Source organism: Scomber scombrus, chromosome 19 (genome assembly GCF_963691925.1).
Source record: "Scomber scombrus chromosome 19, fScoSco1.1, whole genome shotgun sequence".
Lineage (NCBI taxonomy): Eukaryota > Metazoa > Chordata > Actinopteri > Scombriformes > Scombridae > Scomber > Scomber scombrus.
The window spans coordinates 1,297,824-1,324,249 of NC_084988.1; the positions used below are offsets into that span (position 1 = coordinate 1,297,824).

The 26,426-nt window shown below is 40.6% G+C and overlaps 52 non-coding genes across 52 annotated transcripts; all 52 read left to right on the forward strand.

Moving 5' to 3' along the window:
• Positions 1-12,923: 12,923 nt before the first annotated feature.
• On the forward strand, positions 12,924-12,997 carry trnat-agu (transfer RNA threonine (anticodon AGU)). Its single transcript has one exon. It is a non-coding gene; the product is annotated as a tRNA-Thr (tRNA).
• A 97-nt stretch (positions 12,998-13,094) lies between these two features.
• Positions 13,095-13,168, forward strand: trnat-ugu (transfer RNA threonine (anticodon UGU)). Its single transcript has one exon. It is a non-coding gene; the product is annotated as a tRNA-Thr (tRNA).
• Positions 13,169-13,275: 107 nt separating this feature from the next.
• On the forward strand, positions 13,276-13,349 carry trnat-agu (transfer RNA threonine (anticodon AGU)). Its single transcript has one exon. It is a non-coding gene; the product is annotated as a tRNA-Thr (tRNA).
• A 621-nt stretch (positions 13,350-13,970) lies between these two features.
• On the forward strand, positions 13,971-14,044 carry trnat-agu (transfer RNA threonine (anticodon AGU)). Its single transcript has one exon. It is a non-coding gene; the product is annotated as a tRNA-Thr (tRNA).
• Positions 14,045-14,169: 125 nt separating this feature from the next.
• On the forward strand, positions 14,170-14,243 carry trnat-ugu (transfer RNA threonine (anticodon UGU)). Its single transcript has one exon. It is a non-coding gene; the product is annotated as a tRNA-Thr (tRNA).
• A 408-nt stretch (positions 14,244-14,651) lies between these two features.
• trnat-agu (transfer RNA threonine (anticodon AGU)) lies at positions 14,652-14,725 on the forward strand. The gene has a single exon. It is a non-coding gene; the product is annotated as a tRNA-Thr (tRNA).
• Positions 14,726-14,866: 141 nt separating this feature from the next.
• trnat-ugu (transfer RNA threonine (anticodon UGU)) lies at positions 14,867-14,940 on the forward strand. The gene has a single exon. It is a non-coding gene; the product is annotated as a tRNA-Thr (tRNA).
• A 418-nt stretch (positions 14,941-15,358) lies between these two features.
• trnat-agu (transfer RNA threonine (anticodon AGU)) lies at positions 15,359-15,432 on the forward strand. Its single transcript has one exon. It is a non-coding gene; the product is annotated as a tRNA-Thr (tRNA).
• Positions 15,433-15,611: 179 nt separating this feature from the next.
• On the forward strand, positions 15,612-15,685 carry trnat-agu (transfer RNA threonine (anticodon AGU)). The gene has a single exon. It is a non-coding gene; the product is annotated as a tRNA-Thr (tRNA).
• Positions 15,686-15,852: 167 nt separating this feature from the next.
• trnat-agu (transfer RNA threonine (anticodon AGU)) lies at positions 15,853-15,925 on the forward strand. Its single transcript has one exon. It is a non-coding gene; the product is annotated as a tRNA-Thr (tRNA).
• A 141-nt stretch (positions 15,926-16,066) lies between these two features.
• trnat-ugu (transfer RNA threonine (anticodon UGU)) lies at positions 16,067-16,140 on the forward strand. The gene has a single exon. It is a non-coding gene; the product is annotated as a tRNA-Thr (tRNA).
• Positions 16,141-16,247: 107 nt separating this feature from the next.
• On the forward strand, positions 16,248-16,321 carry trnat-ugu (transfer RNA threonine (anticodon UGU)). Its single transcript has one exon. It is a non-coding gene; the product is annotated as a tRNA-Thr (tRNA).
• Positions 16,322-16,679: 358 nt separating this feature from the next.
• Positions 16,680-16,753, forward strand: trnat-agu (transfer RNA threonine (anticodon AGU)). Its single transcript has one exon. It is a non-coding gene; the product is annotated as a tRNA-Thr (tRNA).
• A 154-nt stretch (positions 16,754-16,907) lies between these two features.
• Positions 16,908-16,981, forward strand: trnat-agu (transfer RNA threonine (anticodon AGU)). The gene has a single exon. It is a non-coding gene; the product is annotated as a tRNA-Thr (tRNA).
• A 108-nt stretch (positions 16,982-17,089) lies between these two features.
• On the forward strand, positions 17,090-17,163 carry trnat-ugu (transfer RNA threonine (anticodon UGU)). The gene has a single exon. It is a non-coding gene; the product is annotated as a tRNA-Thr (tRNA).
• Positions 17,164-17,257: 94 nt separating this feature from the next.
• On the forward strand, positions 17,258-17,331 carry trnat-cgu (transfer RNA threonine (anticodon CGU)). Its single transcript has one exon. It is a non-coding gene; the product is annotated as a tRNA-Thr (tRNA).
• A 132-nt stretch (positions 17,332-17,463) lies between these two features.
• On the forward strand, positions 17,464-17,537 carry trnat-ugu (transfer RNA threonine (anticodon UGU)). The gene has a single exon. It is a non-coding gene; the product is annotated as a tRNA-Thr (tRNA).
• Positions 17,538-17,645: 108 nt separating this feature from the next.
• On the forward strand, positions 17,646-17,719 carry trnat-ugu (transfer RNA threonine (anticodon UGU)). Its single transcript has one exon. It is a non-coding gene; the product is annotated as a tRNA-Thr (tRNA).
• A 120-nt stretch (positions 17,720-17,839) lies between these two features.
• Positions 17,840-17,913, forward strand: trnat-cgu (transfer RNA threonine (anticodon CGU)). The gene has a single exon. It is a non-coding gene; the product is annotated as a tRNA-Thr (tRNA).
• Positions 17,914-18,059: 146 nt separating this feature from the next.
• On the forward strand, positions 18,060-18,133 carry trnat-agu (transfer RNA threonine (anticodon AGU)). The gene has a single exon. It is a non-coding gene; the product is annotated as a tRNA-Thr (tRNA).
• Positions 18,134-18,241: 108 nt separating this feature from the next.
• On the forward strand, positions 18,242-18,315 carry trnat-agu (transfer RNA threonine (anticodon AGU)). The gene has a single exon. It is a non-coding gene; the product is annotated as a tRNA-Thr (tRNA).
• Positions 18,316-18,904: 589 nt separating this feature from the next.
• trnat-agu (transfer RNA threonine (anticodon AGU)) lies at positions 18,905-18,978 on the forward strand. Its single transcript has one exon. It is a non-coding gene; the product is annotated as a tRNA-Thr (tRNA).
• A 141-nt stretch (positions 18,979-19,119) lies between these two features.
• On the forward strand, positions 19,120-19,193 carry trnat-ugu (transfer RNA threonine (anticodon UGU)). Its single transcript has one exon. It is a non-coding gene; the product is annotated as a tRNA-Thr (tRNA).
• A 418-nt stretch (positions 19,194-19,611) lies between these two features.
• Positions 19,612-19,685, forward strand: trnat-agu (transfer RNA threonine (anticodon AGU)). Its single transcript has one exon. It is a non-coding gene; the product is annotated as a tRNA-Thr (tRNA).
• An 86-nt stretch (positions 19,686-19,771) lies between these two features.
• trnat-agu (transfer RNA threonine (anticodon AGU)) lies at positions 19,772-19,845 on the forward strand. Its single transcript has one exon. It is a non-coding gene; the product is annotated as a tRNA-Thr (tRNA).
• A 357-nt stretch (positions 19,846-20,202) lies between these two features.
• Positions 20,203-20,276, forward strand: trnat-ugu (transfer RNA threonine (anticodon UGU)). The gene has a single exon. It is a non-coding gene; the product is annotated as a tRNA-Thr (tRNA).
• A 107-nt stretch (positions 20,277-20,383) lies between these two features.
• trnat-ugu (transfer RNA threonine (anticodon UGU)) lies at positions 20,384-20,457 on the forward strand. Its single transcript has one exon. It is a non-coding gene; the product is annotated as a tRNA-Thr (tRNA).
• Positions 20,458-20,815: 358 nt separating this feature from the next.
• Positions 20,816-20,889, forward strand: trnat-agu (transfer RNA threonine (anticodon AGU)). The gene has a single exon. It is a non-coding gene; the product is annotated as a tRNA-Thr (tRNA).
• Positions 20,890-21,043: 154 nt separating this feature from the next.
• trnat-agu (transfer RNA threonine (anticodon AGU)) lies at positions 21,044-21,117 on the forward strand. Its single transcript has one exon. It is a non-coding gene; the product is annotated as a tRNA-Thr (tRNA).
• A 108-nt stretch (positions 21,118-21,225) lies between these two features.
• trnat-agu (transfer RNA threonine (anticodon AGU)) lies at positions 21,226-21,299 on the forward strand. Its single transcript has one exon. It is a non-coding gene; the product is annotated as a tRNA-Thr (tRNA).
• A 120-nt stretch (positions 21,300-21,419) lies between these two features.
• trnat-cgu (transfer RNA threonine (anticodon CGU)) lies at positions 21,420-21,493 on the forward strand. Its single transcript has one exon. It is a non-coding gene; the product is annotated as a tRNA-Thr (tRNA).
• Positions 21,494-21,639: 146 nt separating this feature from the next.
• trnat-agu (transfer RNA threonine (anticodon AGU)) lies at positions 21,640-21,713 on the forward strand. Its single transcript has one exon. It is a non-coding gene; the product is annotated as a tRNA-Thr (tRNA).
• Positions 21,714-21,821: 108 nt separating this feature from the next.
• On the forward strand, positions 21,822-21,895 carry trnat-agu (transfer RNA threonine (anticodon AGU)). The gene has a single exon. It is a non-coding gene; the product is annotated as a tRNA-Thr (tRNA).
• Positions 21,896-21,989: 94 nt separating this feature from the next.
• Positions 21,990-22,063, forward strand: trnat-cgu (transfer RNA threonine (anticodon CGU)). Its single transcript has one exon. It is a non-coding gene; the product is annotated as a tRNA-Thr (tRNA).
• A 132-nt stretch (positions 22,064-22,195) lies between these two features.
• Positions 22,196-22,269, forward strand: trnat-ugu (transfer RNA threonine (anticodon UGU)). Its single transcript has one exon. It is a non-coding gene; the product is annotated as a tRNA-Thr (tRNA).
• Positions 22,270-22,558: 289 nt separating this feature from the next.
• Positions 22,559-22,632, forward strand: trnat-ugu (transfer RNA threonine (anticodon UGU)). Its single transcript has one exon. It is a non-coding gene; the product is annotated as a tRNA-Thr (tRNA).
• A 762-nt stretch (positions 22,633-23,394) lies between these two features.
• trnat-ugu (transfer RNA threonine (anticodon UGU)) lies at positions 23,395-23,468 on the forward strand. The gene has a single exon. It is a non-coding gene; the product is annotated as a tRNA-Thr (tRNA).
• Positions 23,469-23,588: 120 nt separating this feature from the next.
• trnat-cgu (transfer RNA threonine (anticodon CGU)) lies at positions 23,589-23,662 on the forward strand. The gene has a single exon. It is a non-coding gene; the product is annotated as a tRNA-Thr (tRNA).
• A 146-nt stretch (positions 23,663-23,808) lies between these two features.
• On the forward strand, positions 23,809-23,882 carry trnat-agu (transfer RNA threonine (anticodon AGU)). Its single transcript has one exon. It is a non-coding gene; the product is annotated as a tRNA-Thr (tRNA).
• Positions 23,883-23,990: 108 nt separating this feature from the next.
• On the forward strand, positions 23,991-24,064 carry trnat-agu (transfer RNA threonine (anticodon AGU)). The gene has a single exon. It is a non-coding gene; the product is annotated as a tRNA-Thr (tRNA).
• Positions 24,065-24,158: 94 nt separating this feature from the next.
• On the forward strand, positions 24,159-24,232 carry trnat-cgu (transfer RNA threonine (anticodon CGU)). The gene has a single exon. It is a non-coding gene; the product is annotated as a tRNA-Thr (tRNA).
• A 132-nt stretch (positions 24,233-24,364) lies between these two features.
• On the forward strand, positions 24,365-24,438 carry trnat-ugu (transfer RNA threonine (anticodon UGU)). The gene has a single exon. It is a non-coding gene; the product is annotated as a tRNA-Thr (tRNA).
• Positions 24,439-24,546: 108 nt separating this feature from the next.
• On the forward strand, positions 24,547-24,620 carry trnat-ugu (transfer RNA threonine (anticodon UGU)). The gene has a single exon. It is a non-coding gene; the product is annotated as a tRNA-Thr (tRNA).
• Positions 24,621-24,740: 120 nt separating this feature from the next.
• Positions 24,741-24,814, forward strand: trnat-cgu (transfer RNA threonine (anticodon CGU)). Its single transcript has one exon. It is a non-coding gene; the product is annotated as a tRNA-Thr (tRNA).
• Positions 24,815-24,960: 146 nt separating this feature from the next.
• trnat-agu (transfer RNA threonine (anticodon AGU)) lies at positions 24,961-25,034 on the forward strand. Its single transcript has one exon. It is a non-coding gene; the product is annotated as a tRNA-Thr (tRNA).
• Positions 25,035-25,142: 108 nt separating this feature from the next.
• On the forward strand, positions 25,143-25,216 carry trnat-agu (transfer RNA threonine (anticodon AGU)). The gene has a single exon. It is a non-coding gene; the product is annotated as a tRNA-Thr (tRNA).
• Positions 25,217-25,324: 108 nt separating this feature from the next.
• trnat-agu (transfer RNA threonine (anticodon AGU)) lies at positions 25,325-25,398 on the forward strand. The gene has a single exon. It is a non-coding gene; the product is annotated as a tRNA-Thr (tRNA).
• Positions 25,399-25,506: 108 nt separating this feature from the next.
• On the forward strand, positions 25,507-25,580 carry trnat-agu (transfer RNA threonine (anticodon AGU)). Its single transcript has one exon. It is a non-coding gene; the product is annotated as a tRNA-Thr (tRNA).
• A 94-nt stretch (positions 25,581-25,674) lies between these two features.
• On the forward strand, positions 25,675-25,748 carry trnat-agu (transfer RNA threonine (anticodon AGU)). Its single transcript has one exon. It is a non-coding gene; the product is annotated as a tRNA-Thr (tRNA).
• A 132-nt stretch (positions 25,749-25,880) lies between these two features.
• trnat-ugu (transfer RNA threonine (anticodon UGU)) lies at positions 25,881-25,954 on the forward strand. The gene has a single exon. It is a non-coding gene; the product is annotated as a tRNA-Thr (tRNA).
• A 108-nt stretch (positions 25,955-26,062) lies between these two features.
• Positions 26,063-26,136, forward strand: trnat-agu (transfer RNA threonine (anticodon AGU)). The gene has a single exon. It is a non-coding gene; the product is annotated as a tRNA-Thr (tRNA).
• A 132-nt stretch (positions 26,137-26,268) lies between these two features.
• Positions 26,269-26,342, forward strand: trnat-ugu (transfer RNA threonine (anticodon UGU)). The gene has a single exon. It is a non-coding gene; the product is annotated as a tRNA-Thr (tRNA).
• The last annotated feature ends 84 nt before the right edge of the window (positions 26,343-26,426 follow it).

Consider the following 26,426-nt stretch of genomic DNA (forward strand, 5'->3'; position numbering starts at 1 on the left):
TCCCTCCCTCCTTACTCCTTTCCTTCCTTCCTTCCTTCCTTCCTTCTTTCCTCCCTTCCTCATACCTTCCTGTCCTTCCTTCCTTCCTTCCTTCCTTATCCCTTCCTGTCCTTCCTTGACCTGAGGACAGCAGGATCATCGATTATTGAAACGATTCATTAATCAGCTAATCAGATAATACATTACTACAGCACTACAGTCTTATATCAGGGTTTTCCCAGGAAGGAAGGAGGTGTGCACAGTTATGTCTCCTGTTAGCTTTGGGAAAAACATCACTGTCCAACACTCTGAGCAACTGCAGGGTTGTTGAGGTGAGAGACATAACACCAAGTTATAGTCTTCACCTCAGAGTTGGTTTAAAGTACATTCATGCACACTTTTACTTAAGTTTTAAGATTTTAAAAATAAATTAAAATTCAACCATTCAACCAGTATTTATTTATTTATTTTTATGTATTTTTTTTATAATGCTGTAATCCTGCAGACTTATTGTTGTGATTGCCGATAGATTTTGTTCTTATTACTTTTTTATTATTCTGCATTCTGTATGTTTTTTTTGGACATTTTTGGACAACAACTGTGCAGCTCATTCAGCAGATGTGGCTTCTTACATCTCTGTTTTCTATCATATTCCAGCGATTTCATTTATATTTTTAATTCATTTTTAAACATCAAAACTGAGTCAGATCAAACCGCTCAGATATGCTTCATCATCCTACAGACTCCACTGAAGCTTTAAAACCATCGCAACACTTTGAATTTTCAAAAGTTGTGTTTCCTTTGTTTGTGATACCTTTTGTACTTTTGGAGCAATTGAAGTTCAAAGTGAAAGCTTTTATGCTTTTATCGCAAGTTTTCTGATGTTACCTTTAAGATGTGTTTCATGTAACAGACAAAAATATTCTAAACACTTCTCACTCCTTCTTTCTCCAAACACATATCATACCATAACCCTCCTGTTGTCCTCAGGTCAAGGAAGGAAGGAAGGAAGGAAGGAAGGAAGGAAGGAAGGAAGGAAGGAAGGAAAGAAGGAAGGAAATGAGTAAGGAGAGAAGGAAGGAAATGAGTAAGGAGAGAAGGAAGGAATGGAGGAAGGAAAGGAGTAAGGAGAGAAGGAAGGAAAGGAGGGAGGAAGGAAGGAAGGAAGGACATGAGTAAGGAGAGAAGGAAGGAAAGGAGGAAGGAAAGGAGTAAGGAGAGAAGGAAGGAAAGGAGGGAGTGAGGGAGGGAGGAAGGAAAGAAGGAAGAAAGGAAAGAAGGAAGGAAGGAAGGAATGAGGAAGGAAGGAAGGAAGGAAAGGAGAGAAGGAAGGAAAGGAGGAATGAAAGGAGTAAGGAAAGAAGGAAGGAAAGGAGGAAGGAAGGAAGGAAAGAAGTATGGAAGGAGGGGAAGAACAAAGGAAAAATTAAAGAAAGAGGGAGGAAGGAAGGAAAGAAGGAACAGTCAAAAGAGACGGGGTCAATTTAAAAGGCTGCCACAAGTCTGCTCTATCTCAGAATGTAAATATATCCCCCATGGGGAGTTATCATTGTTGAGATCTAAACCTTAAATTAGAAGGAGAACATTGTCTGTCTCTCATTGACTCCGATACAAACTGCGCTTCATTATCAGAGAGAGAAACATCTGCTGCAGAAACTTCCAACATCAGGCTGAAAACAGGAGAGGCACATTTTACACTGAAGAGCTGAAATGATGAGTTGATTGTAGGAAAATTAATCAGCAACTATTTTTTAAAATCAATTAATAGTTTTCTGTTACTTTTAGGGCAATAATTTCCTCGCTTCAGCTTCTCAATGGTGAGATTTCCTGCTTATCTTTGTTTGTTTTTTTAGACTATACAAACAATCTGGGGACATTACCTCGGGCCAATTTAGTTAGTTAGTTGCAGCCCTAATCTCACATGAGTAGTGGCATTATAATGAGAAATGAAAACTAAAATGTAATGGCATGATTTTATTTTATAGGAAAACAATTATAAAAGAATCCACTACAATAAAATACTAAAAACTCTGATTAAGCTGAACAACACAACCGGTCCTCTGAAATGATGCGAACGTGGAAGTAACTTAAAACTGCATTCTATCAAAAGGCCACCAGGGGGCGACCGTTTTGGTGTCAAAAGGACTTCCGTCTCTATACAAGTCAATGGAGAATTCACCAACTTCTCACTTGATTTCTAACCTCAGTAAACGTTTTCAAAATGTGTTTATGGTCTCAATCGCTAGTTTAAAGCCTTCTTCAATGCAGTATGATGTTCATTTGGGACATTTTGGCCTCCCTGATTTTATATGTGACGATAAAGCAGGGTATGCATTAGGGCGTGGCTACGTCGTGATTGACAGGTTGATTGGTTCACAGGTTCAGGAGGGCGCCTCTTGCTCCTCCTGATGCCCATATAAGTAGAATCCCTGTTTTTATTTTTCCCAGCATGCACCGGAAATTTTCAAGATGGCGCTGCTCAGATCCGATACTATTGGCCTCCGAGCAGCAGTCCACAAACCAATGGGTGACGTCACGGATGTTACGTCCATTTTATATTCAGTCTATGTACTATACACATCTCTCTATAGTCCTGTTGATAGACACAAACGTACCGACTCTAATAGCAGCTGATCACTTCCTGCAGCCTCAACACAACCAGCATGAACAGAAAGAATGATTACAGCCACTAGTAACTCTCAACATATATCAGCATGCGAGTGTCGTATCCAGACAGACATGAATAAAGTCCAACTCTATCCTTTAAGTGTGTGAAGGGGGAGAAATTTGACTAATTTTAGCAATAGCAGCAAGCTACGACACTGCTAATAAGGAAGTAGTCATTTGAGGACGTTGGGACTTTATTATCATTTTTTCAATTCATAAATGTAATGACATATATAGTTTGAGAAACTGTTGAATTAACTTTATTGTACAGTAAAATTAACCCATTGTCCCCTTATGAGGACGTTTTGGTTTTTTCAAAAACTACTTCCGGTTCAAAGATGAGTTTCTATACTTATCAGGTGCGACTAATCCCAAATATCTAGGAGAGATTAAAAATGCATACCAATCAAAAGTTCAGGTCTCAGGAGGTTAACCCTTTACATACTGACTCATAATTAGTCTCTAAACCAATTCCTATCATAAATTCTCCGTCAGTCATTAATAAATGTTTGATTAATCCTTCTGTTCTGATTAATCTTATGGGGAAAAAAGACATTCACACTCACTATGTTATGGTCCAAGGGAACATTTTATAGATTATGATGAATACAACAACATGTTTTAATGCTGATTTTGCAAAAACGTGTGCATTTGCATATATAAAAATGTGTATCAGCTGCACAAAAATTAAAATATGATGCATTTTATTTCCATTGTTGTACACTGCGGGTCACATTAGCAAAAGTCCAGCTAAAGTTAATGTGCAAAAGTTGTTTTTACAGCTTTGAAATATAAAAATGGATCAAATTAGACCCTGAACAGTAAGTAAGGGTTAAAAGTAATTCATAAAAAGTGGCATTTTTTCTTTACTATGTACTATTTTATTGGTTGAGATGCAGCTAACTTGAACTACTGTATAATCTGCTGGGTGGTTTAATCTATAACACTGCTATCGGGGTGAAGGACGAGGTAATTGTGGTTGCTATGGTGATGATTGATTTAACTCATGGTGTAGTATATCTATTTATAACGCTGATCTGTCTGCTGCTGATGTCTAGTGTTAATTATAACTAAGATGATGATGATATTGTAATTGACATGCTGTGAGGCGATGATGTTATTTATGATTATATAGGTAATTTATTGTTAATATATTAATTGTATGCTCTGTGGAGCTTCGACAGTGCATGTGTACATGAGTGCATGTGTGCATGTGTGCAGGCCACTCTGAGCTTTATTTATGTCAGCTGTTTTTGGGTTTTATGTGTTATTTTAATGCTTGCTGCAGCACAAATTGCCCATCATGGGAGAAATAATAAATTGAACTTGAGCAGTGCATCATATTTTATAAGATCAGCATGTGTTTTGTATATAGAATCTTAAATCTGTACAGCTGTTAAATAAATGTAGTGCAGTAGAAAGTATTTAATATTTCCTTCTGACACACAGCGGAAGAACGAAGAAGTAGCATGAAAATGGAAATATAGTGCCTCAATTCTGTACATCTCTGTAGTTGTTATTGTGATACTACTACTACTACTACTAACAATAATAATTAGGGATGTCCGATATTATCGGCCGATATTCACTTAAAAATGTAATATCGGGAAGTATCGGTATCGGGTTTTTATAACCGATATTTGTTCTGTAGGCTTCAGCATTTCCGAGCCTGCATGAACGCAGCATGGGACGTTACCGACGCTTCATGACGTATAACAACAAAAACACGCTAGACTCGTGGGTCTCTAACCGTGGCTAACCATAGCTAACAAGTTCATAGCGTCCACCGCCATGTACAAGAACACACAAACAGAAGGTTTACCTCCTCGTTGTCATTTTCTGTTATGCTTTCAGCGAGTCGCCTCTGTGACGTCACCGTCAGAGTCTGGTGGGTCCTATCTGGGTCCTATCTGGGTCCTATCTGGGTCCTATCTGGGTCCTACCTGGGTCCTATCTGGGTCCTATCTAGGTCCTATCTGGGTCTTATCTGGGTCCTATCTGGGTCCTATCTGGGTCCTTTCTGGGTCCTATCTGGGTCTTATCTGGGTCCTATCTGGGTCCTATCTGGGTCCTTTCTGGGTCTTATCTGGGTCCTATCTGGGTCCTATCTGGTCCTATCTGGGTCCTATCTGGGTCCTTTCTGGGTCCTATCTGGGTCCTTTCTGGGTCCTATCTGGGTCCTATCTGGGTCCTTTCTGGGTCCTATCTGGGTCCTATCTGGGTCCTATCTGGTCCTATCTGGGTCCTATCTGGGTCCTATCTGGGTCCTACTCTGCTGGAGACACAACAGCTGAAAGGACCGAGTGAGAGGACGTTCCTATAAAAAGGTCCCGCCACCAGAAACGGGGCTTATGTCTGTGGTTTGGAACTATTTCCAAGTGTTCCCTACGGATAGTAAATTTGTAATTTGCAATTACTGCAAAGCAGCATAATAAATATGGCAGTGATATATTGGCACTTTTTTCCATAACTTAAATTGAAGTTGTTCTCTTATTTTGCACAGACAGTGTTTACATGTGGAAAGCCATGTTGCATTGATGTTTGCATCCAGTGGGGCATCACAATAAAATTAGGCATAATGTGTTAATTCAACAGTAGGAGATATGTTATGTTGTTAACTAACAGTTTTGGTGTAAAAAGCCTGCATATATCGGTATCGGGTGATATCGGTATCGGAAATTAAGAGTTGGACAATATCGGAATATCGGATATCAGCAGAAAAGTCAATATCGAGCATCCCTAATAATAATAATAATGATGATAATAATAATTTATATAGCACTTTTCTTAAGAATGGTACAAAGTGCTTTACAAAAGAAATAAAACCAAACAAGGCAGATAAAAGTAAAGCATGCACAGAGCACAGAGATAAAGATACAGAAGTAATAGATCATGGTGAATAAAATAATTAAAATGTTCAAAATAAAGTTGTAAAACATAAACATAAATAGAGCAATTCAAACATTTCCAAAAGTTTTCACAAAGAAAGAAAAGAAAGAAATAAACTCATATTTCAGGTAAGATTTAAAGCTAAACTTTAAACTCTCACATTATTCTGAACACATTTCAACATGACTTAACTCGCATCCTTTTCAAATGTCACCTTCTCTACAAAATCTGTTTCAGTCTTTGAGGCTCCGTCCTGCTGTCACGCTCTGAATAAAAACTATGAAGGAGTCTCATGTGATAATCCTCCATGAAGGCCTCCTCCTCCTCTTCCTCCTCCTCTTCCTCCTCCTCCTCCAGGCCGCTCCGGCTTAGCCAAAACCACCACCTTTCTTCCTTTTTTCCTCCCTCCGTCCTACCTTCCTTCCTTTCCTTCCTCCCTTCCTTCTTCCCTCCCTCCCTCCCTCCCTCCTTCTTTCCTTCCCTCCTTCCTTTCTTTCCTTCCTTCCTTCCTCCCTCCCTCCCTCCTTCTCTCTTTCTTTCCTCCCTCCTCCGTCCTCCTTTCCTTTCCTTCCTTCCTCCCTCCTTTCCTTCCTTCCTTCATTCCTTCCTTCCTCCCTTCCTTCCTTCTTCCTCCCTTCTGTCCTCCTTTCCTTACTTCTTCCTCCCTTCCTTCCCTTCCTTCCTTCCTTCCTCCTCCTCCATCTCCTCCTCCTCCTCTTCTTCCTCTTCCTCCTCCATCTCTTCCTCCTCCTGTCACGCTCTGAATAAAAACTATGAAGGAGACTCAAGTGATAATCCTCCATGAAGGCCTCCTCTTCTTCTTCCTCCTCCTCCTCCGAGGCGAGGCGGCCCGGGCTCGCTCTATTGTGTCTGGGTGTGTGCTCAGCTGGGACGGCTGTATTACTGAACCCCAGCAGGGAGAAGCAGGAAGCTGTCTGAGTATTTATATCTCCCTCCTCTCTAACAATACAGAGCTGTGAATGAGCCAAATCCAACAGGAATCCACGCTGACTCACGCCAAACCATCACAAGACTCGGTCTGTTTTGTGTTGAGATACGTTTTTATCACCATTTTATCTTTATTAGATCTTTCATGCAGTGTTTTTTTATCTGTATATATACATGCTGCCATTGTTAATGTCTTATTCCACAATACTTTATAGTTTTATTACAAAAAGTCACATTTAAAGAAGCTTGATTCATTTTAGTTTAGTTAATTCCTAAGTTTAGCACCTATTTGCTCTTATTTTGATTAAAATATTTAGTAGTTTGATGCCGTGAAAAATAAAAACAGGGATTCTACTTATATGGGCATCAGGAGGAGCATGAGGCGCCCTCCTGAACCTGTGAACCAATCAACCTGTCAATCACAACGTAGCCACGCCCTAATGCATACCCTGCTTTATCGTCACATATAAAATCAGGGAGGCCAAAATGTCCCAAATGAACATCATACTGCATTGAAGAAGGCTTTAAACTAGCGATTGAGACCATAAACACATTTTGAAAACGTTTACTGAGGTTAGAAATCAAGTGAGAAGTTGGTGAATTCTCCATTGACTTGTATAGAGACGGAAGTCCTTTTGACACCAAAACGGTCGCCCCCTGGTGGCCTTTTCATAGAATGCAGTTTTAAGTTACTTCCGCGTTGGCCTCATTTCAGAGGACCAGAACTCCCCGCCTGGTCTACACATGATTTGTCAATGTCAATGATGAATAAGAGGGGACCCAAAATAGACCCCTGGGGGACTCCACAAGACCAGTTTGACAGATAAGAGATGAGTGAATTGAGTCAAACATCACAGGTTCCAACAAAGTTTTTCTGTGCAGCTGATAAAGACGTTATTGTCCACTGTCTCAAATGCATGAAGGTAAAGGAGAATTTAAATGTTATCAGGCTGTACTAGAGAGCTTCATGTTAGCATGGCAACCCTGGCAACCGCTCGTCTGGTACACATCGGCATGAAGGTGATGGGGAGGAATGAAAACCAGAGGAATGAGTATGAGCTCTTACCCTCTGATAGACGATATAGTAAACTCAACTGTTTAAAAACTAATTCATGCCTACCTCAGTCAAACTTTTAAATAATGCTGCTTGAGGCTGTAATGATTGCGCAATGGTCTCATAGTGTTTTATTATAGTGTGAGTGCAATGGGCAATGTGTTTTTGTGTTTTTTACCAAGGGGGGTGAGTGCAATATTTTGTTATGTGTAATTTATTGTTGTGATTTAAACAGCTGGTTCTGTTTTGTGTTGTGTTCACATGTTGTTTGTCTACAGTAACTGTGGAAGCATTTATGCACGCAGCATTGAGTCCAAGACAAACTTCCCTACAGGGGCAATAAAGTATATCGTATCATAATGGAGTACAGGCCAGTGTTGGCTGCAAGCAGTAGGCCACTGGTGAGCAGAAGCCAGGTTGAAAATGTTCAAGTATTTGATTGTTGTTCATAAAAAGGATCAGTTATGTGGGGAGAATTTTTTCCAAAATCTTCAATAACAAAGGCAGCTTGGAGGAAACAGAAGGATCTAAAGAGGGCTTCTTTAAAACAGTGTTAACAGTGGCATGGTTAACCTTCGTGTTGTCCTCTCGGGTCAAACTGACCCCGTCTGTTTTGACTGTTCCTTCTTTCCTCCCTTACTTCCTTCCGTCTGTCCTTCCTCCCTCCCTCCTTCTCTCTTTCTTTCCTTACTCTCTCTTTCCTCCCTTGCTTCTTCCTTCCTTCCTTCCTCCCTCCCTCCTTCCTTCTTTCATCCCTCCCTCCTCTCTTTCCTACACTCTACCTTCCTTCTTTCCTCTGTCCTTCTTTCCCTTTCTCCCTCCTTACTTCCTCCTTTCCTTCTTCCTCCGTTCCTTCCTTCTTCCTACCTCCCTTCTTCCATCCTTCCTTCATTCCTTCATTCCTTCTTCCTCCCTTGACTTGAGGACAACAGGAGGGTTAAATATAGGAGGGACAGACAGCAGTTAATAATGGCTATCTACATTTCGTTCTATTGTTTTCTGACCCTCAACATAATGACAATAAAGCTACTACTACTACTACTGATGGCTAAAACATCTGGACCAACTGTATGACACACAGCGTTTAGAAACCAAATAAGAATACAGTCTGAAGCGCAGGTGGATGATGTTGAGAGTGCAACACATCAAGTTCACTGAAAACATTGTAAAAGTGCTGCTCAATCTCTACTACTTTGTTATAAAATCAATTAAGAATATCTCACATATATCACATCTCTCTGGAGAAGATTCACGTTATCTGTTGCTTCTGTAGAAACATGAAAGAGGACCTGCTCCCTCTGTAGATATGAAGGGCTCATCCTAAGATAACAAAAACACAATGATTCTTATTTTCAGGTGATTATACACTCACTAAAACATTGTAACGGGTGGAGGTGGTAGGACCCAGTAGCAGCACAGAACACCAGTGAGCAGTTTTAAATGATCTTTATTTTATAGTCTGCAAGGTAACTGAACAGGTACAGACAGAATGTGTAGGGCAATAAGAAGGGCTCAGGGTCACTAAAGACAGAGTTAGCAGCAGGTAAGATAATGCCAGTAGAATTCACGTACATGACGTTGACCAAGCGGGAAGTTCTGGGCTCTCCTGACAGGATCGAAGCCGGAGGACGCCACACAGCCACAGGTAAACAGGACCAGGCGAAACTCGAGGTCAGGGACAGAAGGTTGGTGCATTCACTGGGGTAGACACGAGGAGAGGAGGTCCAAGGCAAGCAGGGTCGAAACCAGGGAATCAGTCAGTGAATGAGTGCTGGAAGGTCTGGCTTGTAGCAATTGCAAATGACAATCTGGCCAAGAGTGAGTGGACAACAGGAGTATATATATACAGGCTTGATTACAGATGGGGTGCAGCTGAGAGTCCAGAGTTAACTGATGAGGTGGGTGTGGCTGATTAGCAGGAGTAGAGCAGGGGTGTGGTAAATGGAAATTTACCAGCAGCAGGAGAAGAGCAGAACAGACTGTGACAAACATACTTATCCTTCCACTGAATATCACTATATTCTACACACTGCACCTTTAAGAAAAATGGGAACCGATATTCCAGCTGCGTCTGTTGGGACGGACAGAGACGGACGGAGGTCAAAGACATAATTTTTCCCCGAGGCGAAGAATTGTATTGAGAGTCCCTGTGGTCTCCTCCTCAGGTGGGCAGGTTCCCCACATCTACACCTGTCACTGCTCCCGCTGAGCTGTCTGATGACAAACACCCACCGCTTCTTCACCGCGTTCACACAGACAGCAGCAATGAATGACAGAAACACAGGCTCATTCATTTCAGTGAGATCCCTGCTCCCCAGCTTTCTCAACATGGCTCAACTTTTGCAGTATTTTCAATTCGACTTCATCTAACAATGCACCATGCTGGCCAATCAAGTATATAAGTACCTCATATTCCTGGTATTTTCCTTCTTAACCCCTAACCCTTAACTCCACAGTCTACCTTGCAGTTATTATGATGAAGGATAAAGTGACTGCAGCTGTGATAACTTTCCAGAGTTGTAAACTTCTTTTCTCACACCGTGTCTACGAGGAGAGTATTTGAGCCAGTGTGCTTCTGAACAGATAAGCTTAATCAATACGGTCTACCCAGGCTGCATGAAATCTTACATTTGCAGACGTATGCAGACATGCACGGAGGACGCTGAAGGACATTTGTGTCGTTGTATCAGTCTAACAACACCAATATTCCTCTTGTACATGTTCCTATTTAATATTTTTTAGTTCCAGTTGTTCTTATTGCTTTTTTTACTTATTATTTATTGTTCTTTATTCTTCTTTTATTGAAGCACTTTCCATTTTATCCACTTTGCTGCAAAACTTAAAATGATGTAAATGTCCCTATCGTGGGGCTAATAAAGGATTATCTTATCTTATATTGTAGTGTTCTTATGTTTCTTTTTCTCTCAGTTTTAAACCTGCTTCCCAACAGAAGTTAAATCAACCAATCAGCTTGCCTGACACGCAGGTAGCTGAGATTTAGCAGGTGTTCACATCAGCTTCTCTACAACCCTCTAAGGCTGTGTTCAGACTGCCAGCCAAAATCTGATTTTTAGCCAATCTAAGATTGGAACCAGGTGGCTCTTTTTTTGTGGCCGATTTTTGCAAACCAGATGGTATCCTTTGTGTTATATGTGACCCAAGCATATTTTTAACCTTCTGTTAATCCATTTGGAGTCTGATAAGCCTTTACACTTGTGGATTTGTTAGTAAAATTAGCCTTTCTTGGTCTGAAACAACAGGAATCCCACTAATGCAACCTGCTTTGTTTTTTTCAATCTTTATACCTGCCTTTGTCTATGAGCAACATGCAGGCATCATCACCTCTCACTCCTTGATTAAAGCTTTGGTCATAAAAACATTTCTCTCAAAGACTGCTGTGCTAGAAGCAGTGCTGATGTCATTTAAATATAATATTAGAGGCTTAAAGGCTCTTGTTTGTAGTGTTGCTCAGTTATGAAGAAATGAATCTCACCAAAGTAAAAGCTGAGATCTGTGAAAATGGTGAAAACACTTTGATGAAGTCCAGCTGGGTAAGAAACACCAACCAGATCCCCTTTACATCTCATTGCATACATGCTAGATACCCTCTGATGTCTGTATTGAGATGCAGCAGGTGTTTAATGGCCTCACACAGAACATGATTACATGTGGCGTTCATGACAGAAGCCTCACGGTTTACATGGTGTCTATTGACTTTAATGGAAGATTTGATGGACACCTAAAAAGCTCAATCAGAGCTTCTTATGTCTGAAACATGAGCATTTAGATGATCAGATAGGTTTATACACTTTATTCCGGGCGGGGAGTTCCGGTCCTCTGAAATGATGCCAACGTGCAAGTAACTTAAAACTATATTCTATCAAAAGGCCACCAGGGGGCGACCGTTTTGGTGTCAAAAGGACTTCCGTCTCTATACAAGTCAATGGAGAATTCACCAACTTCTCACTTGATTTCTAACCTCAGTAAACATTTTCAAAATGTTTTTATGGTCTCAATCGCTAGTTTAAAGCCTTCTTCAATGCAGTATGATGTTCATTTGGGACATTTTGGCCTCCCTGATTTTATATGTGACGATAAAGCAGGGTATGCATTAGGGCGTGGCTACGTGGTGATTGACAAGTTGATTGGTTCACAGGTTCAGGAGGGCGCCTCATGCTCCTCCTGATGCTCATATAAGTAGAATCCCTGTTTTTATTTTACCCGGCATGCACCCGAAATTTTCAAGATGGCGCTGCTCAGATCCGAAACTATTTGCTTCCAAGCAGCAGTCCACAAACCAATGGGTGACGTCACGGATGTCAGGTCCATTTCTTATATACAGTATATGGTGTCGACATGTTTGCAAATCTAAATTATTAACTTGATGAGAACAATATTATTCTTACTAATACAAATGATGTGCAAAACTGAAAATATGTAGTAGAAAAACTGAATTATCCACTGAACTAGCTTAAAAGATATTTTTCTTTACAGCTCATTGAAACGAATGTAAAGCCTTTTATCTGTCTGAACACAGAGAGATTAAGAGGTGGTCCTGTTTGTTTAGAGATATCTTAATGTAAGAAGGTGTCGCAAACAGTCTTCCCTGAAGCTGAAAGGTCACCAGTTGGAGCCAGCGTGAGTCCGTCAGCTCCTTCAACTTCTGTCAAAGAGTCCTTGAGCGATACAGCGACCCCCCACCTGCTCTGCCGGCGAGTCACCCTGAACCAGCGACTGGAGTGTAAATGCAAAGCGTGCAGGCTGTACAGTAAAACCCCTCGCAGGCCTCCTCCTGAAAGCGGGAGCGAGCGTTTCATCAGACATGGGGCCTGCTTCATGACTTCCTCCCTTTGATCCCCGAAAGCCTGCAGTCATATGCAAAGCAGGGCTGGGAAGATGCTGCCATGCTGGGAGCGTTCGCATGCACAGAGCAAAGAGTGATGTTGATGTGAGTTTCATTTTCAGGGGTTAATGTCAGAGCCATAGCTGTAAATTACACAGTCTGATAACAGCAGCAGTACCACTCCCCTCATATATAAGACGCAATTCTCTGATGTCAAAGTCCAGCTGCAGCACCCACTTCTTCACATCCACTGTAGCGTTTAAATTATAGCATGAAGATAATAATGATGCTATTACTTTCATGTAAAAGATACAGAGAGCTGATGCTGTATTAGACACAATTTCATGGATATATTTAATGTTTCATGCACCACAGCTTGAGATTAGATAGTTTTATTCATTTTGTGACATTAATATGATTAAATATACAGTTTAATGCTACATTTCTACTGTATATGCTCAAAGGTTTCATCCAAATTAAATAAATTGCTTTAGTTAAATAAGCCACGATCTCTGCTCACTTCTTTTTTCCAGCTGTAGCAGAGGTGCTGTGGCTTAGTTGGTTAAAGCGCCTGTCTAGTAAACAGGAGATCCTGGGTTCGAATCCCAGCAGTGCCTATTTGTTAGACTTCATGTTTAATATACAGAACAACATTTCTGATTCAGAGATCAATCCACATGCTCTCATAACGTGGCACCAGATATTTTCATCAGTGGCGCTGTGGCTTAGTTGGTTAAAGCGCCTGTCTTGTAAACAGGAGATCCTGGGTTCAAATCCCAGCAGTGCCTACTTGTTACAATTCATGTTTAATATATAGAACAAGATCCCAATTATTTCCTGAATCAGAGGTTGATTAACCTCCTCTCATAATGTGGCACCAGAGTTTTTCATCAGCAGTGCTGTGGCTTAGTTGGTTAAAGTGCCTGTCTAGTAAACAGGAGAGCCTGGGTTCAAATCCCAGCAGTGCCTGAATGACAATCTTCAAAGATACATCGCAGTAAAGAACATATTTGAATTTCTGTACATTCTTCATAATGAGAGTTTCCAGTTATTTAGTCATATAACAGGTTTTTATTTAAAGCAGTAAAGCCGTAAATGTTGTGTTTGCATCCGCAGTAACTCAACACGACTTTAACAGGTTAGTTAGTTTTAAAGAGTTTGGTCACGCTAGTTAATTTAGAAACGGCTCCAAAGACTAATGACAGATATCATATTTTCAGTCTCTGAGAGTAGTTCTGTGCACGGCAGGAGGTTCTGGTTTCGAATCCCAGCAGTGCCTACTTTATGTTTAATATATAGAACAATATTAACAATCATTCAGAAACAGACATCGATCTACATCCTCTCATAATGTGGCTGGAAACTGTAAAGCAGCTGCAAACTTCTAAAGGCCTCAGAGACATCTGTCGAAGGGTTAGGGTTAGTTGGTTAAAGCGCCTGTCTTGTAAACAGGAGATCCTGGGTTCAAATCCCAGCAGCGCCTGTTTGTTATACTTCATGATTAATATATAGAACAATATCTCAATTATTTCCTGAATCAGAGGTTGATTAACCTCCTCTCATAACATGGCACCAAAGATGCTCATCAGAGGTGCTGTGGCTTAGTTGGTTAAAGCGCCTGTCTAGTAAACAGGAGATCCTGGGTTCAAATCACAGCAGTGCCTACTTGTTACACTTCATGCTTAATATATAGAACAATCATCCAGAAACAGAGGTCCATCCACATCCTCTCATAATGTGACTGGAAAGCAGTAGGAAACTTCGGAAGGCTTCAGAGACATCTGTTGAAGGCGCTGTGGCTTAGTTGGTTAAAGCGCCTGTCTTGTGAACAGGAGATCCTGGGTTCAAATCCCAGCAGTACCTGCAAAACAATATTCAAAGCCAAATAACAATGAAAAACACATTTAAATTTGTGTAGATTCTTCATAATGAGAGTTTCTAGTTATTGAGTCATATAACAGGTTTTAATTTAAATCAGTAAAGCATGAAATGTTGTGTTTGTATCCGCAGTAACTCAACATGACTTTAACAGGTTAGTTAGTTTTAAAGAGTTTGGTCACACTAGTTAATTTAGAAACGGCTCCAAAGACTAATGACAGATATCATATTTTCAGTCTCTGAGAGTAGTTCTGTGCAAGGCAGGAGGTCCTGGTTTTGAATCCCAGCAGTGCCTACTTGTTACACTTCATGTTTAATATATAGAACAAGATTTTCTGAATCAGAGGTTGATTAACTTCCTCTCATAAAGTGGCACCACAGATGACCATGAGAGGTGCTGTGGCTTAGTTGGTTAAAGCGCCTGTCTAGTAAACAGGAGATCCTGAGTTCAAATCCCAGCAGTGCCTACTTGTTACACTTCATGTTTAATATATAGAACAATATTAACAATAATCCAGAAACAGAGGTCGATCCATATCCTCTCATAATGTGGCTGGAAACTGGAAAGCAGCGGCAAACTTCTGAAGGCCTCAGAGACATCTGTCGAAGGCGCTGTGGCTTAGTTGGTTAAAGCACCTGTCTTGTAAACAGGAGATCCTGGGTTCAAATCCCAGCAGTGCCTGAATGCCAATCTTAAAAGACACATCACAATAAAGAACATATTTGAATTATGTAGATTCTTCATAATGAGAGTTTCCCGTTATTTAGTCATATAACAGGTTTTTATTTAAAGCAGTAAAGCATGAAATGTTGTGTTTGCATCAGCAGTAACTCAACAGGAGTCCTTTAGAGTCACTGTGGGTTAGTTAGTTTTAAAGAGTTTGGTCATGCTAGTTAATTTAGAAACGGCTCCAAAGACTAATGACAGATATCATATTTTCAGTCTCTGAGAGTAGTTCTGTGAAAGGCAGGAGGTTCTGGTTTCGAATCCCAGCAGTGCCTACTTGTTACACTTCATGCTTAATATATAAAACAAGATTTTCTGAATCAGAGATCAATCCACCTCCTCTCATAAAGTGGCACCAGTGATCTCCATCAGAGGCGCTGTGGCTTAGTTGGTTAAAGCGCCTGTCTAGTAAACAGGAGATCCTGGGTTCAAATCCCAGCAGTGCCTATCTGTTACACTTCATGCTTAATATATAAAACAATCATCCAGAAAGGATCCACATCCTCTCATAATGTGGCTGCAAACTTCTGAAGGCCTCAGAGACATCTGTCGAATATAAGTAAATTGTTAAATGTTGGGTTTGCATCAGCACTAACTCAACACGACTCTGATAAGAATGCATCAGAGGTGCTGTGGCTTAGTTGGTTAAAGTGCCTGTCTAGTAAACAGGAGATCCTGTGTTCAAATCCCAGCAGCGCCTGTAGGATGCTGTTCAGAGACACATAACAAATACATTTAAACTTCAATAAATTCTTCACAATGAAAGTTTCCTGTTATTTAGTCATATAACAGGTTTTAATCTCAAGCACGAAATGTTGGGTTTGCATCAACAGTAACTCAACACCACTCTGATAATAGTTCTTCAGAGGCGCTGTGGCTTAGCTGGTAAAGCGCCTGTCTAGTAAACAGGAGATCCTGGGTTCAAATCCCAGCAGTGCCTATTTGTTACACTTCATGCTTAATAAATAGAACAATATTAGCAATAATCCAGACACAGAGGTCGATCCACATCCTCTGATAATGTGGCTGGAAGCTGGAAAGCAGAGGCAAACTTCTGAAGGCCTCAGAGACATCTGTTGGAGGCGCTGTGGCTTAGTTGGTTAAAGTGCCTGTCTTGTAAACAGGAGATCCTGGGTTCGAATCCCAGCAGTGCCTACTTATTACACTTCATGTTTAATATATAGAAACTAATCTCAATTATTTCCTGAATCACAGGTTGATTAACCTCCTCTCATAAAGTGGCACTAGAGATAACCATCAGAGGTGCTGTGGCTTAGTTGGTTAAAGCGCCTGTCTTGTAAACAGGAGATCCTGGGTTCAAATCCCATCAGCACCTGCAGAACAATGTTCAAAGACAAATAACAGTGAGGAAACACATTTAATTTTGTGTAGATTTTTCTTAATGAGAGTTTCCAGTTATTTAGTCATATAACAGGTTTTAATTCAAAGCAGTAAAGCATGAAATCTTGTGTTTGCATCCGTAGTAACTCAACATGACTTTAACAGGTTAGTTAGTTTTAAAGAGTTTGGTCACTCTAGTTAATTTAGAAACGGCTCCAAAGACTAATGATACATATCATATTTTCAGTCTCTGAGAGTAGTTCTGTGCAAGGCAGGAGGTCCTGGTTTCGAATCCCAGCAGTGCCTACTTGTTACACTTTATGTTTAGTATATAGAGCAAGATGTCCATCAGAGGTGCTGTGGCTTAGTTGTTTAAAGTGCCTGTCTAGTAAACAGGAGATCCTGGGTTCAAATCCCAGCAGTGCCTCTGAGATCACATAACAATTAAGAAAACATTTAAATACGTATAGATTCTTCATAATTCCTGTCATAAAATAGATTTTAATTTGAAGCAGTAAATTGTTAAATGTTGGGTTTGCATCAGCAGTAACTCAACACGACTCTGATAAGAGTTCTTCAGAGGTGCTGTGGCTTAGTTGGTTAAAGTGCCTGTCTAGTAAACAGGAGATCCTGGGTTCAAATCCCAGCAGTGCCTACTTGTTACACTTCATGTTTAATATATAGAACCACATCTTAAATTATTTCCTGAATCACAGGTTGATTAACCTCCTCTCATAACGTGGCACCAGAGATACTCATCAGAGGTGCTGTGGCTTAGTTGGTTAAAGCGCCTGTCTTGTAAACAGGAGATCCTGGGTTCAAATCCCAGCAGTGCCTGCTTGATGTACTTAATGTTTAATATATAAAACTGGGTCTATTAACCTCATCTCATAAAGTGGCTGAAAATTGGTAAGCAGTGGCAAACTTCCGAGGCACTGTGGCTTAGCTGGTTAAAGTGCCTGTCTCGTAAACAGGCGATCCTGGGTTCGAATCCCAGCAGTGCCTGTCTATTACACTTCATTTTTAATATATAGAACAATCATCCAGAAACATAGGTTGATCCACATCCTCTCATAATGTGGCTGGATACTGGAAAGCAGCAGGAAACTTCGGAAGGCCTCAGAGACATCTGTCGAAGGCGCTGTGGCTTAGTTGGTTAAAGCGCCTGTCTTGTAAACAGGAGATCCTGGGTTCGAATCCCAGCAATGCCTACTTGTTACACTTCATGTTTAATATAGAGAACAAGATCTTAAATAATTTCCTGAATCACAGTTTGATTAACCTCCTCTCATAACGTGGCACCAGAGATACTCATCAGAGGCACTGTGGCTTAGTTGGTTAAAGCGCCTGTCTTGTAAACAGGAGATCCTGGGTTCAAATCCCAGCAGTGCCTGCTTGATGTACTTAATGTTTAATATATAAAACTGGGTTTTCAACTATTTCCATAATTAAAAGTCTATTAACCTCATCTCATAAAGAGGCTGAAAATTGTTAAGCAGTGACAAACTTCCAAGGCACTGTGGCTTAGTTGGTTAAAGCGCCTGTCTCGTAAACAGGAGATCCTGGGTTCAAATCCCACCAGTGCCTGTGAGAAAACATTCAGTAAACACATAACAATGAAGAACACGTTCAAATATGTATAGATTCTTCCTAATGAGTGTCATATAACAGGTGTTAAATGTTGGGTTTGCATCAGCAGTAACTCAACACGACTCTGATAAGAGTTCATCAGAGGCGCTGTGGCTTAGTTGGTTAAAGCGCCTGTCTAGTAAACAGGAGATCCTGGGTTCAAATCCCAGCAGTGCCTACTTGTTACACTTCATGTTTAATATATAGAACAACATCTTAAATTATTTCCTGAATCACAGGTTGATTAACCTCCTCTCATAACGTGGCACCAGAGCTACTCATCAGAGGTGCTGTGGCTTAGTTGGTTAAAGCGCCTGTCTAGTAAACAGGAGATCCTGGGTTCAAATCCCAGCAGTGCCTACTTGTTACAATTCATGTTTAATATATAGAACAAGATCCCAATTATTTCCTGAATCAGAGGTTGATTAACCTCCTCTCATAATGTGGCACCAGAGATATTCATCAGCAGTGCTGTGGCTTAGTTGGTTAAAGCGCCTGTCTAGTAAACAGGAGAGCCTGGGTTGAAATCCCAGCAGTGCCTGAATGACAATCTTCAAAGATACATCGCAGTAAAGAACATATTTGAATTTCTGTAGATTCTTCATAATGAGAGTTTCCCGTTATTTAGTCATATAACAGGTTTTAATTTAAAGCAGTAAAGCATGAAATGTTGTGTTTGCATCCGCAGTAACTCAACATGACTTTAACAGGTTAGTTAGTTTTAAAGAGTTTGGTCACGCTAGTTAATTTAGAAACGGCTCCAAAGACTAATGACAGATATCATATTTTCCATCTCTGAGAGTAGTTTTGTGCAAGGCAGGAGGTCCTGGTTTTGAATCCCAGCAGTGTCTATCTGTTACACTTCATGTTTAATATATAGAACAAGATTTTCTGAATCAGAGGTTGATTAACTTCCTCTCGTAAAGTGGCACCACAGATTACCATGAGAGGTGCTGTGGCTTAGTTGGTTAAAGCGCCTGTCTAGTAAACAGGAGATCCTGGGTTCAAATCCCAGCAGTGCCTACTTGTTACACTTCATGTTTAATATATAGAACAATATTAACAATAATCCAGAAACAGAGGTCGATCCATATCCTCTCATAATGTGGCTGGAAACTGGAAAGCAGCGGCAACCTCCTGAAGGCCTCAGAGACATCTGTCGAAGGCGCTGTGGCTTAGTTGGTTAAAGCGCCTGTCTTGTAAACAGGAGATCCTGGGTTCAAATCCCAGCAGTGCCTGAATGCAAATCTTAAAAGACAAATCACAATAAAGAACATATTTTAATTATGTAGATTCTTCATAATGAGAGTTTCCCGTTATTTAGTCATATAACAGGTTTTTATTTAAAGCAGTAAAGCATGAAATGTTGTGTTTGCATCAGCAGTAACTCAACAGGAGTCCTTTAGAGTCACTGTGGGTTAGTTAGTTTTAAAGAGTTTGGTCACGCTAGTTAATTTAGAAACGGCTCCAAAGACTAATGACAGATATCATATTTTCAGTCTCTGAGAGTAGTTCTGTGCAAGGCAGGAGGTCCTGGTTTCGAATCCCAGCAGTGCCTACTTGTTACACTTCATGCTTAATATATAGAACAAGACTTTCTGAATCAGAGATCAATCCACCTCCTCTCATAAAGTGGCACCAGAGATCTCCATCAGTGGCGCTGTGGCTTAGTTGGTTAAAGCGCCTGTCTAGTAAACAGGAGATCCTGGGTTCAAATCCCAGCAGTGCCTGCTTGTTACACTTCATGTTTAATATTTCCTGAATCACAGGTTGATCAACTTCCTCTCATAACGTGGCACCACAGATATCCATCAGAGGTGCTGTGGCTTAGTTGGTTAAAGTGCCTGTCTAGTAAACAGGACATCCTGTGTTCAAATCCCAGCAGCGCCTGTAAGATGCTGTTCAGAGACACATAACAAATACATTTAAACTTCAATAAATTCTTCACAATGAAAGTTTCCTGTTATTTAGTCATATAACAGGTTTTAATCTCAAGCACGAAATGTTGGGTTTGCATCAACAGTAACTCAACACCACTCTGATAATAGTTCTTCAGAGGCGCTGTGGCTTAGCTGGTAAAGCGCGGTTCAAATCCCAGCAGTGCCTATTTGTTACACTTCATGCTTAATAAATAGAACAATATTAGCAACAATCCAGACACAGAGGTCGATCCACATCCTCTGATAATGTGGCTGGAAGCTGGAAAGCAGCGGCAAACTTCTGAAGGCCTCAGAGACATCTGTTGGAGGCGCTGTGGCTTAGTTGGTTAAAGTGCCTGTCTTGTAAACAGGAGATCCTGGGTTCGAATCCCAGCAGTGCCTACTTATTACACTTCATGTTTAATATATAGAAACTAATCTCAATTATTTCCTGAATCACAGGTTGATTAACCTCCTCTCATAAAGTGGCACTAGAGATAACCATCAGAGGTGCTGTGGCTTAGTTGGTTAAAGCGCCTGTCTTGTAAACAGGAGATCCTGGGTTCAAATCCCATCAGCACCTGCAAAACAATGTTCAAAGACAAATAACAGTGAGGAAACACATTTAAATTTGTGTAGATTTTTCTTAATGAGAGTTTCCAGTTATTTAGTCATATAACAGGTTTTAATTCAAAGCAGTAAAGCATGAAATCTTGTGTTTGCATCCACAGTAACTCAACATGACTTTAACAGGTTAGTTAGTTTTAAAGAGTTTGGTCACTCTAGTTAATTTAGAAACGGCTCCAAAGACTAATGACAGATATCATATTTTCAGTCTCTGAGAGTAGTTCAGTGCAAGGCAGGAGGTCCTGGTTTCGAATCCCAGCAGTGCCTACTTGTTACACTTTATGTTTAATATATAGAGCAAGATGTCCATCAGAGGTGCTGTGGCTTAGTTGTTTAAAGTGCCTGTCTAGTAAACAGGAGATCCTGGGTTCAAATCCCAGCAGTGCCTCTGAGATCACATAACAATTAAGAAAACATTTAAATACGTATAGATTCTTCATAATTCCTGTCATAAAATAGATTTTAATTTGAAGCAGTAAATTGTTAAATGTTGGGTTTGCATCAGCAGTAACTCAACACGACTCTGATAAGAGTTCTTCAGAGGTGCTGTGGCTTAGTTGGTTGAAGCGCCTGTTTAGTAAACAGGAGATCCTGGGTTCAAATCCCAGCAGTGCCCACTTGTTACACTTCATGTTTAATATATAGAACCACATCTTAAATCATTTCCTGAATCACAGGTTGATTAACCTCCTCTCATAACGTGGCACCAGAGCTACTCATCAGAGGTGCTGTGGCTTAGTTGGTTAAAGCGCCTGTCTAGTAAACAGGAGATCCTGGGTTCAAATCCCAGCAGTGCCTGCTTGATGTACTTAATGTTTAATATATAAAACTGGGTTTTCAACTATTTCCATAATTAAAAGTCTATTAACCTCATCTCATAAAGAGGCTGAAAATTGTTAAGCAGTGACAAACTTCCAAGGCACTGTGGCTTAGTTGGTTAAAGCGCCTGTCTCGTAAACAGGAGATCCTAGGTTCAAATCCCAGCAGTGCCTGTGAGAAAACATTCAGTAAACACATAACAAAGAAGAACACATTCAAATATGTATAGATTCTTCATAATGAGTGTCATATAACAGGTGTTAAATGTTGGGTTTGCATCAGCAGTAACTCAACACGACTCTGATAAGAGTTCATCAGAGGTGCTGTGGCTTAGTTGGTTAAAGCGCCTGTCTAGTAAACAGGAGATCCTGGGTTCAAATCCCAGCAGTGCCTACTTGTTACACTTCATGTTTAATATATAGAACCACATCTTAAATTATTTCCTGAATCACAGGTTGATTAACCTCCTCTCATAACGTGGCACCAGAGCTACTCATCAGAGGTGCTGTGGCTTAGTTGGTTAAAGCGCCTGTCTAGTAAACAGGAGATCCTGGGTTCAAATCCCAGCAGTGCCTGCTTGATGTACTTAATGTTTAATATATAAAACTGGGTCTATTAACCTCATCTCATAAAGTGGCTGAAAATTGGTAAGCAGTGGCAAACTTCCGAGGCACTGTGGCTTAGCTGGTTAAAGTGCCTGTCTCGTAAACAGGCGATCCTGGGTTCGAATCCCAGCAGTGCCTGTCTATTACACTTCATTTTTAATATATAGAACAATCATCCAGAAACATAGGTTGATCCACATCCTCTCATAATGTGGCTGGATACTGGAAAGCAGCAGGAAACTTCGGAAGGCCTCAGAGACATCTGTCGAAGGCGCTGTGGCTTAGTTGGTTAAAGCGCCTGTCTTGTAAACAGGAGATCCTGGGTTTTAATCCCAGCAATGCCTACTTGTTACACTTCATGTTTAATATATAGAAACTAATCTCAATTATTTCCTGAATCACAGGTTGATTAACCTCCTCTCATAAAGTGGCACTAGAGATACTCATCAGAGGTGCTGTGGCTTAGTTTGTATAAAGCGCCTGTCTTGTAAACAGGAGATCCTGGGTTTGAATCCCAGCAATGCCTACTTGTTACACTTCATGTTTAATATATAGAAACTAATCTCAATTATTTCCTGAATCACAGGTTGATTAACCTCCTCTCATAAAGTGGCACTAGAGATAACCATCAGAGGTGCTGTGGCTTAGTTGGTTAAAGCGCCTGTCTTGTAAACAGGAGATCCTGGGTTCAAATCCCATCAGCACCTGCAAAACAATGTTCAAAGACAAATAACAGTGAGGAAACACATTTAAATTTGTGTAGATTTTTCTTAATGAGAGTTTCCAGTTATTTAGTCATATAACAGGTTTTAATTCAAAGCAGTAAAGCATGAAATCTTGTGTTTGCATCCGCAGTAACTCAACATGACTTTAACAGGTTAGTTAGTTTTAAAGAGTTTGGTCACTCTAGTTAATTTAGAAACGGCTCCAAAGACTAATGATACATATCATATTTTCAGTCTCTGAGAGTAGTCCTGTGCAAGGCAGGAGGTCCTGGTTTCGAATCCCAGCAGTGCCTACTTGTTACACTTTATGTTTAATATATAGAGCAAGATTTCGATCAGAGGTGCTGTGGCTTAGTTGTTTAAAGTGCCTGTCTAGTAAACATGAGATCCTGGGTTCAAATCCCAGCAGTGCCTCTGAGGCAATGTTCATAGATCACATAACAATTAAGAAAACATTTAAATATGTATAGATTCTTCATAATTCCTGTCATAAAATAGATTTTAATTTGAAGCAGTAAATTGTTAAATGTTGGGTTTGCATCAGCAGTAACTCAACACGACTCTGATAAGAGTTCTTCAGAGGTGCTGTGGCTTAGTTGGTTAGCAGTGCCTATTTGTTACACTTCATGCTTAATATATAGAACAATCATCCAGAAACAGAGATCGATCCACATCCTCTCATAATGTGGCTGGAAACTGGAAAGCAGCAGCAAACTTCTGAAGGCCTCAGATGCATCTTTTGAAGGCGCTGTGGCTTAGTTGGTTAAAGCGCCTGTCTTGTAAACAGGAGATCCTGGGTTCAAATCCCAGCAGTGCCTGCTTGATGTACTTAATGTTTAATATATAAAACTGGGTTTTCAACTATTTCCATAATTAAAAGTCTATTAACCTCATCTCATAAAGAGGCTGAAAATTGTTAAGCAGTGACAAACTTCCAAGGCACTGTGGCTTAGCTGGTTAAAGTGCCTGTCTCGTAAACAGGAGATCCTGGGTTCAAATCCCAGCAGTGCCTGTGAGAAAACATTCAGTAAACACATAACAATGAAGAACACGTTCAAATATGTATAGATTCTTCATAATGAGTGTCATATAACAGGTGTTAAATGTTGGGTTTGCATCAGCAGTAACTCAACACGACTCTGATAAGAGTTCATCAGAGGTGCTGTGGCTTAGTTGGTTAAAGCGCCTGTCTAGTAAACAGGAGATCCTGGGTTCAAATCCCAGCAGTGCCTACTTGTTACACTTCATGTTTAATATATAGAACAACATCTTAAATTATTTCCTGAATCACAGGTTGATTAACCTCCTCTCACAACGTGGCACCAGAGCTACTCATCAGAGGTGCTGTGGCTTAGTTGGTAAAAGCGCCTGTCTAGTAAACAGGAGATCCTGGGTTCAAATCCCAGCAGTGCCTGCTTGATGTACTTAATGTTTAATATATAAAACTGGGTCTATTAACCTCATCTCATAAAGTGGCTGAAAATTGGTAAGCAGTGGCAAACTTCCGAGGCACTGTGGCTTAGCTGGTTAAAGTGCCTGTCTCGTAAACAGGCGATCCTGGGTTTGAATCCCAGCAGTGCCTATCTATTACACTTCATTTTTAATATATAGAACAATCATCCAGAAACATAGGTTGATCCACATCCTCTCATAATGTGGCTGGATACTGGAAAGCAGCAGGAAACTTCGGAAGGCCTCAGAGACATCTGTCGAAGGCGCTGTGGCTTAGTTGGTTAAAGCGCCTGTCTTGTAAACAGGAGATCCTGGGTTCGAATCCCAGCAATGCCTACTTGTTACACTTCATGTTTAATATAGAGAACAAGATCTTAAATCATTTCCTGAATCACAGTTTGATTAACCTCCTCTCATAACGTGGCACCAGAGATACTCATCAGAGGTGCTGTGGCTTAGTCGGTTAAAGCGCCTGTCTTGTAAACAGGAGATCCTGGGTTCAAATCCCAGCAGTGCCTGCTTGATATACTTAATGTTTAATATATAAAACTGGGTTTTCAACTATTTCCATAATTAAAAGTCTATTAACCTCATCTCATAAAGAGGCTGAAAATTGTTAAGCAGTGACAAACTTCCAAGGCACTGTGGCTTAGTTGGTTAAAGCGCCTGTCTCGTAAACAGGAGATCCTGGGTTCAAATCCCAGCAGTGCCTGTGAGAAAACATTCAGTAAACACATAACAATGAAGAACACGTTCAAATATGTATAGATTCTTCATAATGAGTGTCATATAACAGGTGTTAAATGTTGGGTTTGCATCAGCAGTAACTCAACACGACTCTGATAAGAGTTCATCAGAGGTGCTGTGGCTTAGTTGGTTAAAGCGCCTCTCTAGTAAACAGGAGATCCTGGGTTCAAATCCCAGCAGTGCCTACTTGTTACACTTCAAGTTTAATATATAGAACAACATCTTAAATTATTTCCTGAATCACAGGTTGATTAACCTCCTCTCATAACGTGGCACCAGAGCTACTCATCAGAGGTGCTGTGGCTTAGTTGGTTAAAGCGCCTGTCTAGTAAACAGGAGATCCTGGGTTCAAATCCCAGCAGTGCCTACTTGTTACACTTCATGATTAATATATAGAACAACATCTTAAATTATTTCCTGAATCACAGGTTGATTAACCTCCTCTCATAACGTGGCACCAGAGCTACTCATCAGAGGTGCTGTGGCTTAGTTGGTTAAAGCGCCTGTCTAGTAAACAGGAGATCCTAGGTTCAAATCCCAGCAGTGCCTACTTGTTACACTTCATGTTTAATATATAGACCAACATCTTAAATTATTTCCTGAATCACAGGTTGATTAACCTCCTCTCATAACGTGGCACCAGAGCTACTCATCAGAGGTGCTGTGGCTTAGTTGGTTAAAGCGCCTGTCTAGTAAACAGGAGATCCTGGGTTCAAATCCCAGCAGTGCCTGCTTGATGTACTTAATGTTTAATATATAAAACTGGGTCTATTAACCTCATCTCATAAAGTGGCTGAAAATTGGTAAGCAGTGGCAAACTTCCGAGGCACTGTGGCTTAGTTGGTTAAAGCGCCTGTCTAGTAAACAGGAGATCCTGGGTTCAAATCCCAGCAGTGCCTATCTATTACACTTCATTTTTAATATATAGAACAATCATCCAGAAACATAGGTTGATCCACATCCTCTCATAATGTGGATGGATACTGGAAAGCAGCAGGAAACTTCGGAAGGCCTCAGAGACATCTGTCGAAGGCGCTGTGGCTTAGTTGGTTAAAGCGCCTGTCTTGTAAACAGGAGACCCTGGGTTCGAATCCCAGCAATGCCTACTTGTTACACTTCATGTTTAATATAGAGAACAAGATCTTAAATCATTTCCTGAATCACAGTTTGATTAACCTCCTCTCATAACGTGGCACCAGAGATACTCATCAGAGGTGCTGTGGCTTAGTTGGTTAAAGCGCCTGTCTAGTAAACAGGAGATCCTGGGTTCAAATCCCAGCAGTGCCTATCTATTACACGTCATTCTTAATATATAGAACAATCATCCAGAAACATAGGTTGATCCACATCCTCTCATAATGTGGTTGGAAACTGGAAAGCAGCAGGAAACTTCGGAAGGCCTCAGAGATATCTGTCAAAGGCGCTGTGGCTTAGTTGGTTAAAGCGCTTGTCTTGTAAACAGGAGATCCTGGGTTCAAATCCCAGCAGTGCCTGCAAAACAATGTTCAAAGACAAATAACAGTGAAAAACACCTTTAAATTTGTGTAGATTCTTCATAATGACAGTTTCCAGGTATT